Here is a 17,766-nt window from a genome sequence, read left to right on the forward strand (position 1 = left end):
ACTTTATAGGTTTTCGGTTTCCGCCATTTTGTGGGCGTGGCAGTTGGCCGATTTCGCCCATCTTCGAACTTAACCTTCTAATGGAGCCAAGGAATACGTGTACCAAGTTTCATCATGATATCTCAATTTTTACTCAAGTTACAGCTTGCACGGACGGACGGACAGACGGACGGACGGACAGACAGACATCCGGATTTCGACTCTACTCGTCGCCCTGATCACTTTGGTATATATAACCCTATATCTGACTCTTTTAGTTTTAGGACTTACAAACAACCGTTATGTGAACAAAACTATAATACTCTCGTTAGCAACATTGTTGCGAGAGTATAAAAATCACAGATCGATTTCTGTAGGAACTAATTTTAAATAGGATTTTAAAAATACAAGCACATCCATTGTTTCATTGTTTAAACTAGATCTGATTTTAGAGCAAATGCTTCCAGACACTGAAAAACAACGCTCGCATTCGACACTAGTTGGTGGTATTGTCTTTAAAAAAATACAAGCAACCTCCAGATTGCTGCCAAGCCCGCCACCCCCAAGAAGTAAATTTATTTCCTTTGGTACCGCTTCCTCTACTGATAATGAGACATCTATTTTTAAAACGCGAGATTCTTTGACAGTTTCTTGCAACCCTTCCTTCAACGTTTTTTCCTTTTCATTTTCGATTATTTTTAAATCGATATCGCGATTCTCAACATCATTAGTATTGTACTTTTTGACAATTAACAGCTGATCAAACCAGTGCTGTAACTTTGATCAAACAGTGTTGTAAAGTACTAAATTCTTACTAATTGTTTTTTGGCAATGTTCATCTATTGTAAATACAACTTTGTTTATGAAAAAATAATAATTAACAGTGTTTAAAAAAAAGGACAAAAATCCCGAATATCCCGGGAAATTAATTTTAAATCCCGGGAGGAGTTTCAAGTCCGGGATCCCGGGATTTCGGGAGCCCGGTAGCCCGGGAGTGGGAGCTCTAGTGCACATGTTGTTATATTGAAAGGTAATTTTTTAAACAACAAACATATGACACAACATGCAGACAGACAGACAGTTTTTGAGATATCGATCTGAAATTTTGCAAAAGTGCTTTTCTTTTCAAGAATCTGCTCATTTGTTGGAATTACCGTTATGGAATCACTATAGTATATAGCTACCACACAAAATGAACGATCGGAATCAGGCATACAAGCATCTGTAAAGCTTTTTCTGTGACGAGATATCTTAATGAAATTTGGTACAGAATATTTTCTAAGCTAACGTTACAATATCTGAAGAAATTTTTCAGATCGAACAACTATATCATATAGCTGCCATGCAATATTTAGTGCTTGCATGGAAACTTCGTTATTTGTGAAGCGTATTTCAGCTACGGCGCAACCGAAGTCAACATTTTTTCTTGTTCTACATGCAACACACATGCCACATGCATATAAACTCGTATACAGTGTATTTAAATACCTTTTGTCTGCTGCTATAACGCATACACCCGCCCTAGTTTGCTCTATGGCCTCGTTGCAATCGCCCTGACTCGCCTTTTTATTTGATTTTCAGCTTTTATGCGAAACAAAGCGATTTTTTTCTACATAATTGCCACACGATGACAAAATATTTTGTTGTAAATCGAAACAAAAACAGCAAACTAAATTCAGAGTGACAAAAAATGGCAGAGAAATTGCACCGTCAGTGCCATTTGTGGCCAGCAGTTTGTCTGCTGCACTGCCATTATGCTCATTATCCTTATTATGCCGTTATTGCGGAAGTTTTGTGTGGCAATTTCGTAAATATTTTCAGTTTTTTTCACAAATTTCTTGCCTTTACCGCATTTGCCACCGCATCTAATTCATTTATTGCCATTCATCTTCGCGCACACATACATGCTTGCATAACGGCGCATACTCACACACATACAAATAAGTAATCATTTTGCATGTGTGCACAGTTGCAATCTGTTTTGTGGCATGCAACTGTGTTTGACTTTATTGTCTTGTTATCCTTTTGACTTCTGTGTGGTTAACAAAAAAACAATAAAAATAGCAATAACAAAGGTAACTGTGGCACAATAACGCTTATTATAAAGTGAAAGAGACAATCAACTTTGGGATTTCTTATGTTTGACAACTCGAATTATTCAAGGCGGATTGTGGCCACTTCTTTCTTTGCTATACTGGCTACTCTGTTATTATCTTTCCAAGGAAGTAGAACACGTGCGTTTAAGTAAACATTGGCGTGCAGTTGACTTTGGAAGTTGATATGGGTTCGCATACACATTCATACATATTTGACCATTTGACACAGTCTAGAAGGTGTTCTGATTACCTCCTTAATTTTTTGAACGAAATTATTGAGTTGAAATTCCTCGTTGGAGTAAAAGTCCCGGTCCCTTCCCGTTACTTGGAGCCAACTTTCTTGGAAACGAAGAAAGTAATATTAGTTATTGATGTTTTGGCAGTGTCAAACGTGGAAAGTTTGCTTTTACGTAACATAAGGATACCGAGCATTGATAGTAGTAGTAGTATCTATCATCAAATGAAACCCATTTCTATCTAATGACCTCGTCAACAAACAAAATTGTCGCTACAGGGGTGATTCAGGAAGCACAATTGCATTTCGTCTTGCCGTTACCATCAATAGCGTGTGTTATAACTCCATCCCTATTTTACACACGTTAGCGCCTCGCCATGTTTTACGTCTAAACATGGACCAATTGCGTGTAAAGTTTGGCAACTTCGGAAAATGGCCCATTCAAACGGCCACTGAGTTGATGCGATTTAACACCTCTAGATTATTTCTTTTGGGGTACATTCAATCAAAGGTTTACACCAATCAACCAGCAACGCTCGAAGAGCTCGAAAGCAATATTCAGCGCACTATAGCCGATTTGTGCACCAGATCATCAAAAATTGGCGTAAGCGGGAAGAGATATGCAAACGGAGCCGTCGTGGCTATTTGGCCGACATTTTGTTTAAATTATAAAGGAAAAAGAAATATCTGCATAACAAAGAAAAATCTAACCTATTTTCACCAGAGTGTTTGAATGTTTTATTTCGTTTTGACATCACGTTGTATACATTAGGGTGGGTCAAAAAGGTGTATGTTTCTTTTTTTCGCTTCGTACTCTAAATAATTGGTTGATAGACACCACTAAAAAAGACTCTTCAAGTATGAGCTCTGCATTGTAACGGGAAGGTCCTCCGCCTAACGGTTTTCTATTTTTGTCTTATTATCAGATAGAAAAATTTGCATCTCGCTTCCAACTTCTTCTTTACTGGCGTAGAAACGGTTCACGTGGTTATAGGATGGAGTCATGTGTAGAACTTCACGCAAGTGATGAAAGTTCTCTGATCTCCATCCACTTGGGAGTTGCCAGAAACGATTATTTTACATATGGCTCAAGCAGCTCACGACTTCCGGTCTTTGACCAAGTATCCTCTGGGTAGCCTAAGAACATCCATTTGAAGACGAGCTAAAGTGAAAAGGCGAAACATCCCCACCACAGGGTTGAGCGCTGGGTTTTGGACCCGCCACGTAAAAAACGCTCCCAATGAACACTCGCTTCCAACCACTTGAAACAATATTTCGTCTCTTTTATTTTGAGAATAAAAAAATCTTATGAATTTTATAGTTCAATGAAAAAATTTATTTCTTTTGTGGAATGGCTTATCATTTAAAGCAGTAGTACAATTTCAGGTTCCTAATTTTTCTGAGAAAAAGCACAAAAACTTCAAACTTAATAAAAAAGGTTTTTTATCATTCGAAAGAATATTTCTTGATTTTTATTTTTGGCAGATTATCTTTTCCAAAGGTCAGACGCGGCTACATCTCAGATGGTTACGCCCTAAAATCACTCGACCTCAAAACAAAGAAAGCCATTTGATTTAAAGCACAAGCATCTTTAATTGCCTACCATTCCACACGTTACCTCAAAATGGTTGCCCCAATCACCTCCTTACAAACTTCAAAGAGTGCTTAAATAGCGGAGGACGATTACCAACGAAATGAAATCATCAAAAAGCGCCTCGGGTTATTATGAACGAAGAGTGCCATACGGCGAAACGCACCAAAGGTCTTGAAGAAACGCAACGAAGTTGCCACAATCTCGCGTGTGTCCTTTAGCCAAAGATGTAGCAGAAATTGAGCATGCACCTTGGTGCGACTAAGCGCAACAACAAAAAGATATGCGTAAATGCAAAAACTTATGTGTCCGACTCAATTTCAGAATAATTGTACAACCAGAGGCGTTGCAATGGACGATGGCGGGCAGCAACGATGGCAACTACAAAACGGTTTAGTGCCTGGAAACACAAGCGCGCTGCCGAGGGTTGGTGCTGGCTACACCGTTCTTGTGTAAGTCATTTTAGTTTGGATAGTGTTGCTGTATACGCTATTGAACAACAAAATCATTCTAGAAAAAAGTCAAATGTTGCAACATGCCAAGAGGAACACGCACGACGCTCCAGCCAATTTGATGGAGTGGTTAATGAGGATTGCTCCATTAGCGCTGGCGAGTAGGCCGGCCGGCAGGATGCACCAATATGTGTGTATGTATATGTGTAGCTAGGTGTGAGTGTGCGTGAGCATCCACCAAACGGCCGTGCCACACCGCCATTAAAGAAGATTTTTTTCATATTTTTTCTTTGGGTTTGCGCATGCGTGCAATGGTGAGCAACCAAATTACCGGCTGGCACCTCTTTGCATGCACGTCAAAATGTATAAATCTAAGGATGCCAGCGAAATGGTTAATTTTTGCCTGGACGCGCTGTCCTGCCACAGACTGACAGAGTGATCAGCCATGGCAGCGTAATAAATAAGAGTGCGTGTCCGATTTAGGCACTTTTACGTGATACATATGTATATATGTACGTATATACACAATATAATATATAAAGTCACACATATGTACATATATATAAAATAAAAAATTTAGAGCGCTCCGTTGCTGCAAATGACGCTCGCAGCCTTTTGGCTGCAGCTGAGCTGTGTTGCGCATGGCGAAAGGTGTCCATTACTTGGTGTGAGTGATGGCCGCGCGCATATAATTTGTACATCTCTCAAACAAAACACCTTCTTGTGCTTGTATCTGGGTGTAACATCGACTACCGCTCGCGGCTATCAAATGCGAAATCTCCTAATAAATCGAGTTTGCCATGAATACAAGGTTTACTTGCAACAGAAGAGTTTAGTTGTATATAATGTATGCTTAAAATAAATGTAAAAATTATTCGAGCGCCAGCAGCGTTTCATAAAAAGTAATTTAGTATAATCAGTACCACTCGAAATCCTAAAATACTTACTCGCCGGTGTAAGAACGATAGAATCAACAGAGATATATGGTATTATCTCTGGAATTTATCTTACGTCATACTGACTTTTCTTATTACAGAAATCTAAGTGAGAAATTCTATCTTATATTTCACTCTCTTCCTCGAGTCAGTATGGACTCAAAGTAATTACTTACTGCTTTCAAAAATACTTGACTCTAGCATTTCCATACATTCATACGAAACTTCCTTACACAAACTTAATGTTGATCATTGTATATGACAGCTATATGATGTAGTAGCCCTGTATCGGCGATCACACAACGATCCGTCCCTTGAAGAGCAATGGATGTGTGCAAAATTTCCGGGTAAGCTTTCGAAGCGTAAGGGACTAGTTCGCGTATATAAAGGGAGACGAACAGAGTTCTTCTGAATGTTATAAATTTTGCGGTAAACTTAATATACCCTATTCAGAGTCCAACAAGATATAAGAGCAACCAATAAAAGTTTGAATCACTAAAAATAAATATTCTTCATAAACTAATCCAATAAAAACGGAGTAGGAAGGTGAAGGAAGATCAGAATAGTCACTCGCCAAGGCTAGTAAAAGAGCCGGGACACTTTCTTATTTTTAAAGTTAATAAGTTTAGTGCCTTCTTGTATTTAAGGTGTTATATTTTTGCATTTAAAAATATATCGAAGGTACATATGTATATTTCAGAATATTCTTCGAAAATTTTAAATTGATCCGGCTAATAGTTTCGGAGATACGAGCGAGATCCTACGAATTTTTTAACTTATTGTAATCGGCCCCCGAAACTTAAAAGACATTTTTTTGGAAACACGTTATCAGAGACGGATGGGGAAATTTTTCCGAAAGGGATCAATGATCAAAGAAATAAAACGATATTTCGATTTTCTAAGCTACTCTGAAGTTTAAATTTTGTCACAAAAGAAACTTATTTTTTCTTAATTTATGTCAAAAGTTCAAATTTTGACTAGTCATTTCGTACCAGTATTCAACTATCTTCTCTACACACCGCTTACACAGCTATAGTCGAGTTTACAACAGCGCGCCAGTCGTTCTTCTCTTTTTCTGCTGGGCGACAATTAGAGCTTACAAGTGTAGCCAGATCCTTCTCCACCTGGTCTTTCCAACGGAGTGGAGGTTTTCTCTTCATCTGCTTCCCTGACGTACTGCGTCGAATACTCTCAGAGCTGGAATGTTTTCATACATTCGGACGACAAGACCTAGTCAGCGCAGTTGGATAAACTATGTCAATGTCGTCGTATATCTTGTACAGCTCATCGATCCATCGACTGTGGTATTCGCCCTTGCCGTTGTACAGTCTTATAAAAGATTGTGCCTTCTCGATTAAGCTTTGCTGCTCGAATTATTTTCTGCAGCAGTTGAAAGCCACACGTGAGTCGCCTAGTCTGAAATCTCGTTCGGATGAAACGATAGGTAGTCTGTTTTCTCTCCACTGCAACAAGGCACTCCTCAACGAACCAGTTGTTCTTTTGCCATTTTCAATGGTTTCGTTTACAGCTGTACGTAAGGAACGTGAAATGCCGCCCCACAGTCCCCTTATACCAAGTTGCTGACGAGTGCTCTCAGAGAGAAGGAGAGCAAATCGAATAGAAAATCGTTCGGCGGGTGCGCGTCTTGGCGTCAACAAGGCAGCGAGTTGATGTCGAGTCCGAGTCGATGTTAGGACCTCGGTGCGTACGCATGTCCAAAACACTGGGAACGTGTCTTCTATGATAGATCTGGTTGGTGGTTTTTCGATCCGGAGACCACCAGGTAGCCTGATGAATTTTCCTATGCTGGTACCTAGTACTACAGATAACCATATTTTGGGCCCCGGCGAAGTCGATCAGCCTCAACACATTTGGAGATGTTCCATCTTGGAGAATGTATTCATCTAATATATCAATAATAAATTATTTTCCACTTTTTTAATAGAGATAAGTTTAAGCAAAAAATCTTCCTCAGCGCCAAGCTCCTACTTGTGGTTTTTTTTTAAATTTGCAATTGAATGTATCCCCTTAACCATCACAATTCCAGAACTTTGCACAAATTCTCAGCTTACACTCACCCTTCACCATTATGAAAATTCTTCTGGGAATAATCTGCAACATCTGAAAAATGTATCCACATACAACAATAACAACAAAAATAAAAGTCAGCAGCAACATAATTTCAATTAATTGAATTATCGATGGGGATTACTTTCAAGCAACAAAAAAGTGCTTGAAAAAGCGCTGAAATAAAATGTTTGCAATAAATTCGCGGTACGTGCAATCATTTAAATCTATTGCCGCTGCAAACGCTGCAACAACACCACTGACTACTTTATGAAGCCACCACTTGGCCTCCCCACAAATGGAACCGATAGCTCAGTAGCTCTTGGCTAAGGTAAGGTTATTCTATTTAGTTGTTGTTGTTGGCGACAACATTAGTTAAGTTGTAAGCTGCCGCTGCAGCGGCAGTAGCAGCAGCAAGACTCTGCCACAGCAGCGCTCCTTGTTAGACAGTAGCGGCAATAAAACATTTGCAAACAACATATGCAAAAATAAATTGTAAAAGTTGCAAAAGCAAAAACAACACAGACGCTATGGAACATAGGCAAAACCACAATAAAACAAAAGCATTTACGATCTGCGAGCGGCAGCTGCAACCACCGGTAGGCAGCCACATGTTGGGCGAGCAATGGAAGCGCGCTCGCGACCATCGCTGATGATGTTGCTGACAATAACAGCGCTTTTCACAACAAAAATAGCAGCATAACTACTGCAGCTGATCGCATCTACACAAACAACAACAACACCGATGGGCTCTGCATGTGCTTCTAAGCTGGTGGTTCCACTCCTCACCACAGATCCCAAGTAAGCCGAAGTCAAGTGAGCCGATGGAGTCAAGTGCGGACGCGGACTCCACTCATTTCATGCAGATGAGCTTATTTATGGGGCAAATAGTAAATTCAGATCGCCCATCACTGCTTAGCATAAACAAGAGCAACAACAATAACAACGATAATAAAAGTGCACATAAATAAGTGCAAAGAAAGCGAAGGAGCGCAGGCGTTATCTCGTTGTAGCTGCTTGTCTTCGATCTTGCAGTCGGTCGTCTACTCACAAATTTCAAGTAACAAGTCTAATACAAGTGGCTTGTTAGATGGGCGACGACAACAACAGCAAGTGTATGTTGTATGTGGCATGTAGAAAAAATCACTCAACAACAACATAAACATCCTTCGTGACTGTTGTTATATATATTGTAGTTGTTGATGTTCTTTTTATTGTATTTGTTATTATTGTTAATTTTGTCTTTGTTGCTAGTACGTTGTAGCTACCACATTTTCGTGTGATTGCAAACGTCAAATGTCCAAAATGTCGCGGTCTTCATTATCATTGAGTAATCACTGTCCAGAGTATTTGGTAGTAGAGAGACTCAAATTGTTGTTGTCGTGGTAGTTAAACTTTGAGTTACGTCTCAACATACAAATGTTATTTATTAAAAACTCCTTATTCTTTAATAGAGTACATACTATATATGGGTAAATATGGATCCTGTGCCTCTACCTAAACGTTTATTAAAGGGTTCAGAAACAAGAGTTGCTCTTTCCAATGAACCAGAGTTTCTAGAGATTCACATTTTACCAAAATTTTGTTTACGGCCTTAGTGAGGCCTGTATTGAAATACGGTTTTGTACCACGAAACCTTGGTCACTAAGTGTGTTCATTAGTAGTTTTTCTTCAGTCTAACGTAAAACACTTTCTCCCTTTGATGACTCGCTGGTTTTCGCACTCGTACGTGAATTATGCCCATACAGTATTTTTAGCTCGAGAAGGATAGTCGTTAGGTTTAATATATTTAAGACGTTACATGGGTTTCCTCGAACAATAATCGGCCTACTTTAGATATTTTTTTTTATATAAAAAATCAAATATTTTATTAAGCATTCTATTATTTCAAAAATATATGTAAGTATATACATTTCATAAAGATTTTGGGGAAATTTTCAAAGGAAAGTTATTACAACGTAATTTTCGCCAGTCTTTCGGAAAAAAAAATGCCGCCGCGTTGACAGCAGAATATCTTAAGGGATCATCCTTAGTAAAAAGAAAAATATACATTGTTTAATTAGGACAATAAACTAAGTTTTGGACAAAGGAAAAAAGTTAATATTGTATTTTTGGCACACATTTTTACGAAAAAACCAGAAAAAACGTTAACTTCGGCTGCACCGAAGCTGATATACCCTTCACAGGTGCATTTCTTTTAGTAACTATGTGATCAGTTTCAGCGAAAGTTTTCCATACAAGCCCTTGATTCCGATCGTTCAGTTTGTATGGCAGCTATATGCTATAGTAAGCCGATCTGAACAATTTCTTCGGAGATTACATTGTTGCCCTAAAAAATAACCTCTGCCAACTTTTGTGAAGATACATTGTCAAATGTGAAAGCCATACAAGACTTGATTCCTATCGTTCAGTTTGTATGGCAGCTATATGTTATAGTGGTCTGATATCGGCAATTCCGACAAACCGAGCAGCTTCTTGAAGAGAAAATGACGTTTACAAAATTTCAAAACGATATCTTAAAAACTGAGGGACTAGTTCGTATATATGTTTACAGACGGACGGACAGACAGACAGACGTACATGGCTAAATCGACTCTGCTCAACATACTGATTATTTATATATATACTTTATAGGGTCTCCGACGCTTCTTTCTGGGTGTTACAAGCTTCGTGACAAACTTAATATACCCTGTTCAGGGTATAAAAATACAAATTTTGATGGTAATATCTCGACTTTAATATTTTTCGCTGAACAAAACCTTGTAAATTATATCTCGAAGACTTGTGTTTCATTAGGATCGCTTCAGTAGTTCACGAGAAATCTTGACAATCCACTTTGAAAACACAATTTCAATTTGAAGCTGACTATAAAGCTGACCTCGAGCGCAAAACTTTTCAAGGCTGAATCTCAAATACTATTACCTGGTTCAAAATGAGCATTAAGAACAATATTCTATATGTTTTACTGAATTGAATAAAACAAGAAAAAACTCGAAACTTTAAGTCCGTGAGTCCCATGTAACCCAAATCAAAAATTCACTAAAGAATATGCTTCCTCGAAGTTTGAGAAAGAAAACTAACGTAAATACCAATAAATTCGATATTAAGTCTGCTATTATAGCAAAAATGATTTTATTTATGTAAATAGTATATGCGAGCTGTGGTAATTCGTGGACTGGTTTTACACTTTCTCGAACATAAACGATGGTATCGTTCAATCCTCTGCGAATGGCAGACACCTTCCAACCGGTGTGAGTGGTGATGTACGGCGTTGCAACCAAGAGCTGCCAACTCCTAATCCAGGGTATAATGTGACTCCCGTGCCCATTGAATAATTTGCAGCCAGAAGGTAAATTCGGCATATTAAAACAGATCCTTCCCAACAGTCGGCCGCTTTGGGAAGTAACGTCAAAGGGGCTCCGGCGCGCCCGACTCTTGTATTCTCCTGGAAAAGTATAGGCCAATAGGCTCACCTAGCAAGGCTAATAGTCGTACGATACAGAATAAGAAAACCAGCAACAATAACCTCAAAAATAACAAAAACAACAACAACTGACTACAATATGCAGGGGCAGCAACCCTTCTCCAGCCTCGGCTATCATCGCACGGAAGTTCGAATCGAATGAGCTGGGTATCCTCCTGATCCATGGACCATGGATTTTTAGAAGAGAGGTAAAGGGCCTCAATTCAAGGAAATGCAGGGTAATTTGGGATCTCTGTAGCGAGAGACTTCGTTCTCGTGTTGCAGTTAGATACAATTTCGACCTCTTTTGTATTTCAGAGTTTCTAACGCCACTAGGTGCAGGTCAAGCAAAGCTCCTGGAATTGTTCAAGAAGCTGAACCTTTGTGATCATATGAGATATAGGGGAGCATATGTCGCAATGCAAAACCTAAATTTTACTATCTATCGTTCAATAATATTCGTTTGGTAAGATATCTTGCATATTGACTTCATAGAGCCAACCATAAGGCGGAAATTCTTATATTAGGTAAATATATGGAAGCTAGTTTTTATATTGATCTGATTTTTATCTAGTTTTGATATTATCACATATTGCTAACAGAAAAAGATGATCTCTGAGTATTATTAAGGTATCTCACATACCATCACCAAACAGAATGAAGTAAATCGCTTGTTCTAAAAGTCCGATTTTAGGCGCTAAGATGCACCGATATTAGAAACTCACGCTCTGTCAATTTTATTAAGTTAACTCACTCGTTATTGTATTAAGGCAACCATAAGTTTAAAAATCTTTCTATTAGGTATATGGGGACTAACAGAAGTATTCTTCCGATAAAACCCATTTTCGAAATACAGAAAGAAATTTACATATTTACATACATTAAAAAGTCAGCCACAGACAGTGGGATCCGCATCTTTGATATCTGAGGGCTTGAACAATTATGTTTCGATATTAACTATTTTTAGACTTGAGATGGCATACCTTAAATGCATTATTTATGTTTTACATTGATACATTCATTTGTGTTTTTTTTGCATATTGAAAAGTAAAAGAATCAGATAGAATTCAAAATTCTGTTATATGGGAGGTAGTTGTGATTTTAATCCGATTTTGTCCATTTTCGCATTGTAATATAAGACAGTGAAGTTAATGTTATATAGTGAAATTGTCGAGCAAATTCGGATATATGGTAATGATTCATTTAATGCATGTAAGATCCTCCTACATTGTCAAGAATCTCTATTGCGAACTCTACTCGGTGTCGTTTTTACATAAGATTGAGGTCTTCTAGTACGAATCTAGCATTGGACCGCTGAATACAAAAAACTTTAACGAAAATATGTTGTGTCAATCCATGAAAAATCCTGAGATATTCTGCTTTCTTTCTGATACCAAATGGATGATTTTGAAGCACGGTTTCTTGAAGTTTTTCGATGTCGTTAACAGCGGGAGGTGGATGACTGAATTACAGCAAGATTTCGTTGACTTCACGACCTTCGTCAAATGCTTTTCGCATTGTTAACAAACAGCTGATAAACCAAAAACTCGAACAAAATCAGTGATTCGGGTCTTCGGGGAGTTAAGTGGATCAGCCTGAGTCAAATTTGCTTAGAAGAAAGGCAATATTCAAAATAGGAATTGCAGAAAAATATTTTCAACACTAAAATTTTGAAGTTGGAAAAACGCGAAAATACGTTGTTAGTTAAAGGTTTAGAAAAGGCTCTGGAAAATTCTGGGTTAAACATTTTCTCAGCGAAGTCCCCAGAAGTGATATCAGCTGCAGCTAAAATCTGTAAAGGCTAAAAATATTGTAAGATAAATTTGCCTTTCATGTAATAAACAAATCCGTAGCATCAACAATCTTTATTTGTCTAATTTTAGAAACACTCAGAGACAATAACCTCAATTACTCATTAAAGCAAAATATTATTACCCAAACATTAGTTTTTCGGTAGCTAAAAGGCCAATGGCAATGCCCCACACAATAAACTTCTAACTCTATGTACAGTTACAGTAAATACAGAAGCTCGTTGCTCTCGAGAAAATCGAAAAAAATCAGCTAGAAGCTGCAATAAACGCTTTCATCAGCCGACCGCTTGGCTTGACGAGCTCCCAGCGCTCCAGCGGCCATTTACGCGGTCAATTGCAACACATAATTGTGCGGCAGCTTCACAAACACGCCACCAATTGCTTACACTTCGCCGCTTTGATTACTTTACTAGCGACTTTCAGCCGTTGCAGGCGTGATTCTTCAAAGCATCAAACGTTTAATTATAATTAAATATAATTGAAAAAAGCAGACGCTGGTAATTCAAGCTAAAAATTGCCTTTTCGCGTCGTTAAGGCACTTACGAAGCAATGCAACTTAGAAAAATGAGCGATTTCTCATAGATAATGAAGCCGGACCGCCGAAACTTCGTCAGAATCTTATTTATTAGCCGAGTCAAAAGCGAGAACTTCCAAAAAGAAAAAAGTAATGGAGTGATGGAGTAATGGGCGGCAACGAACATGTGGAAAATGAAATTATTCCAAGCAACATTTAATTAATTACTTTTTCATTCTAAAACAAACACACACACACACATGCGCCCATAAGCGCACAGCGTGCTGCCATGATTACTTTGTGGTAATAAAAATGTTAATGTGCGCTTAGTGTGAATTTGGGCTGACTACAAATACAATAATACAACAATAAACCGAAATCGAGTTCATTAAAGTTGCCGCAATGGTCGCTGTTGCGCCGCCATATCCGTAGCATATAGCAGCCATAATTATTATACACACTACTACTTGCCTATATTTACCTACATCTATACATATGTACTCACGGTTCCCCACTAGCAACTTCTTTCGAAACTCACACCCTTGGGCGCTTCATTTGTGGCCCAACACTATTTCGGTTTCTATTCTGCGCTGGCATATTAATTAAGCTGCGATTTCTTAGATAACGGCTCCACTTGACAGCCTCTCTTATTGTCACATTAATCTTCTTGGACACTTTATCGTTATTTTTTTGGGGGTTTCTTGCAGCTCTTAAACTTAATGTATGCGTAATTTTCCTAAGTTTCAATCGAAAATATTTAATTACAGCGAGGTGAGAAATTCGTTGGAAATCAGATGACGGAAGCAAATCAAAAATATTTCAAGCGAACAAAAATTCTGGCCTACAGTTAACATCGAAACGAAGCTATTTCGTGCTTGCATCTTTTCGTGTGCTTTTTTTTAAGAATATTGACACCCAACTCTCGGAGAATTGAAATTTATACTTGTACACCTCATTTTATTCTAAAGCTTCCTCCTCCAAGTGAGAAAAAGAGGATTGGGGAGACATCACCTCTTATTGGACAAACAGTAAACAATATTTTTTTATTATAAAATATTGTTGTTGTTAGAGATGCGAAGTGTCCCTTCCCAAGACATGGCTTCCTTGCCAAGCATATTATTGATAAATAGAAACAAGAAAAAACGCTAACTTTGGCTGCAGCGAAGCTAATATACCCTTCACAGGTGCATTTCTTTTAGTAACCATGTGTTCAGTTTGTATGGAAGCTATATACTATAGTTATCCAATCTGAACAATTTTTTCGGAGATTGTTTTATTATCTTAGTAATCCATGCCAAATTTCGTGAAGATACCACGTCAAATGCGAAAGTTTTCCATTCAAGCCCTTGATTCCGATCATTCAGTTTGTATGGCAGCTTATGATATATGTAGTTAATCGATCTGAACAATTTCTTCAGTGATTACATTGTTGCTTTAGAATTAATCCATACCAAATTTCGTGAATATATCTTGTCAAATGCAAAAGTTTTCCATACCAGCACTAGATTCCGATCGTTCAGTTTGTATGGCACCTATATGTTATAGTGGTCCGATATCGGCAGTTCCGACAAACGAGCAGCTTCTTGAGAAAATGACGTTTGCCAAATTTCAAAACAATATCTTAAAAACTGAGGGACTAGTTCGTATATATACAGACGGACGGACAGACAGACGGACGGACAGACGGACGGACGGACTCAACTCAACACACTGTTCATTTATATATGTATATACTTTATAGGGTCTCCGACGCTTCCTTCTGGGTGTTACAAACTTCGTGACAAACTTAATATACCCTGTTCAGGGTATAAAAATCCGCTCAAGTAAACTACTTTCGGTCGGCGAAAATTTCTTTTAGCTGTATGCTCCGCGCGGTTGTCGACTGGTTAATAGCTGTTGCTGCTTACAATGTCATGATTTCAAGCTACTGAAAGACCTTTTCTCAACACTGGTCGCCAAACCAGCTCAGTTTATTTGATGGAGCTTAATGGTTTAGCGAACTCAAAATCCTAAAATATAATGATAATCCGCCACTGATATGTGCGAATGAAGTTGTCAGAAGGCTTCCGAACCTATGGAGAGGTTTGAAACTGGAGGTGGTGGACCGCAGAAGTATTTTAACGGTACCCGATGCGAAGGTAATCATATCTGGCGTAATGGACCCAGAACATGCGCTGCGGCTACTAAAACGACAGAATGCGGGCGTGCCGAATAGTTATTGAAAGGTATGAAAAGTTGCAGGCACGAAAAGGAGCAGCCTTTACACCGCTATGTCTAAATTTCGTATATCAATATCATTGTCCATAACAACCGCGCCGTTGGTTCTTCTTTCTCCAACTGGTTCTGGTAATGAACGAGGGCAAAACGAAATATCTGCTGTCATAAAACAAACACGTCACTGTTGACAGTTACTACTTCGAAGTCGTAGACAAGCCTGGACGCTGGATAGGTCATGTCTTCCGAATGGATGAAAACACTCCAGCTCTGAGAATATTCGACGCAGTACCCATCGGGGAAAACAGAGGAAGGGGAAAAGACCTCCACTCCGTTGGAAAAGAACCTGGCTAAACATGGAATCTCCAATTGGCACCAGACAGCGCAGAGGAAAAACGACTGGCGCGCTGTTGTAAATCCGCGTAAGCGGTGTCTACCCCATTAAAGGAGAAAAAGACAAAGATTGGAAAAATCAGTAAATGAATGCATCCACCGGCAGCTGACTGTATTCTGTACACGAGATGGCAACAAAAGGCCGTTAGAGGAAAGTAAAACGGAGCAGGATCGCTACATAGAAGAAATCGTGACGACTTCACTTATTCTATAAATGGTGGAGAAAAAACAAGCATTTTGGGAGTACAAAACCGGGAGCTAAGTTTACTCCGAGTAAACCCCAACAAATGTAAGATCGCCCCCACCGACCTTCTTCTCAACTTAGATATGGGCGGCTACGACGTGATTTCAGTCCAGGAGCCATAGATTGCATCCGGAAGTGTAAAATAAAGTTACTATGTAAACAAAACAATTAACACTCCGAACGAGAATAAAAAAGGTAAGAACGACGATATTGGCGAACAAAACCCATATTCTCATATTGCCTTCAGTCTATCCACAAATAATCTGACGATGATGAAAGTAAAGGGTGTCAAGGATGAGCATTTAATCCTTGCATTATGCTTAATGTCACACAATTGCGAAGCACTAACCGCAGAACTTCAAATTCTGACGGTTACGTACAGAAGAAGGAAGCAGAAACCCGGCTCGTTAAGTCTTTAAATTTCTAAAATACATATACAATAGAACATGGTTATTTTTAGGCCTAAGTCGAAAGTATAATATATTGTATTGTTAATTATACCCTGAACAGGTTATATTAAGTTTGTCACGAAGTTTGTAACACCCAGAAGGAAGCAGGAGGTTGAATATGTACTAGAATATCAGAATATTAATAAGGATATCGATCCGTTTTACTACTTTAAGAAGTTGGGTTAATTTCTCCCATCCAATCAAATACCTGTAAAACTGCAAACTCACGTTCGACGACTACAAGATCGTGCCAAAGTTGACCCTTATCCAAAAGGCCTAACTTCGAAGTAACAAAAGATAGACCAGGTTTTCCAGTTTTTTGACTTTAAGTCCTTCGGTGACCGCTGCTTGAACGAAATTTGATATTATTTAGGCCACGCTTTGAACCAAAATGGTCCTTTTTGTACTGAAATTATAATTGAGAGATACAAAACAGAGCTCTCTCTTATTGTATGTGGGGAAAACTACTAATATGGATAATCAATGAATATCTTATTTGTATACTATGTATATATATCATATGGCTTGGAAATACTACTGTCCAACCATACAAAGACCTTAATATTCTCCTATTTAGAGAGTCTTTTCTTTAGTTTAGCGTTTCATGGTCGGAGACTATAAAAAAAAGTTGTAAATCTTAAGTTATCAGTGCATATTTATAGCCCTGTCAAATAAGTCTAGGAACAACCATTTTATGCTAAAAAGAGAACAAATAACTTTAGAGCTTCGAAGGATTGTCACTTCATGGGAGCCAGCGGAAAGCTCGAATTTTATGGCTACTAGACAAATTTTAAAAATGCAAAGAAACCTTCCACAGCCCGAAAAAGAACGATCCAGTGTGACTTTGCGCTATTAATTGGCATCTTGCTGAGATTCCGTTCTTCAGCGAGTTCTCGCTTTGCCTCGGTTTCGGTCAAAGATTAACATAACTTTCTTCTTAGACATTGTTCGACATCGGTAACGGCATTTCATCAACACTCATTTTACTAAGCATATGCGGTGAAACTTTGAAACCAACCAACAAACCGGGACCTTGTTTATGCAAAATTTATTATGGCCCGTCATGAAGGCCAGGTGGGATTGTTACCTTACGAAAAATCCATACCCGCACTTGGGGGAAACGTATTAGCACAAGAAAATATGGCCAACAGCGCGTTAATGACTTCCTCGTGCAACACCAACAGCTGCCGCACGGGCATGCCGCCGACAAGGCACTCATTGGGCTGTGGTAATTATAATTTTCGCATAAGCAATTTCCGCAAGACAACAATAAAAGAAAATTCGTCGAAATAGCAGCGCCACAAAGTGGGTGTATGTGGGTGT

This window comes from Bactrocera tryoni, chromosome 3, assembly GCF_016617805.1.
Source record: "Bactrocera tryoni isolate S06 chromosome 3, CSIRO_BtryS06_freeze2, whole genome shotgun sequence".
Lineage (NCBI taxonomy): Eukaryota > Metazoa > Arthropoda > Insecta > Diptera > Tephritidae > Bactrocera > Bactrocera tryoni.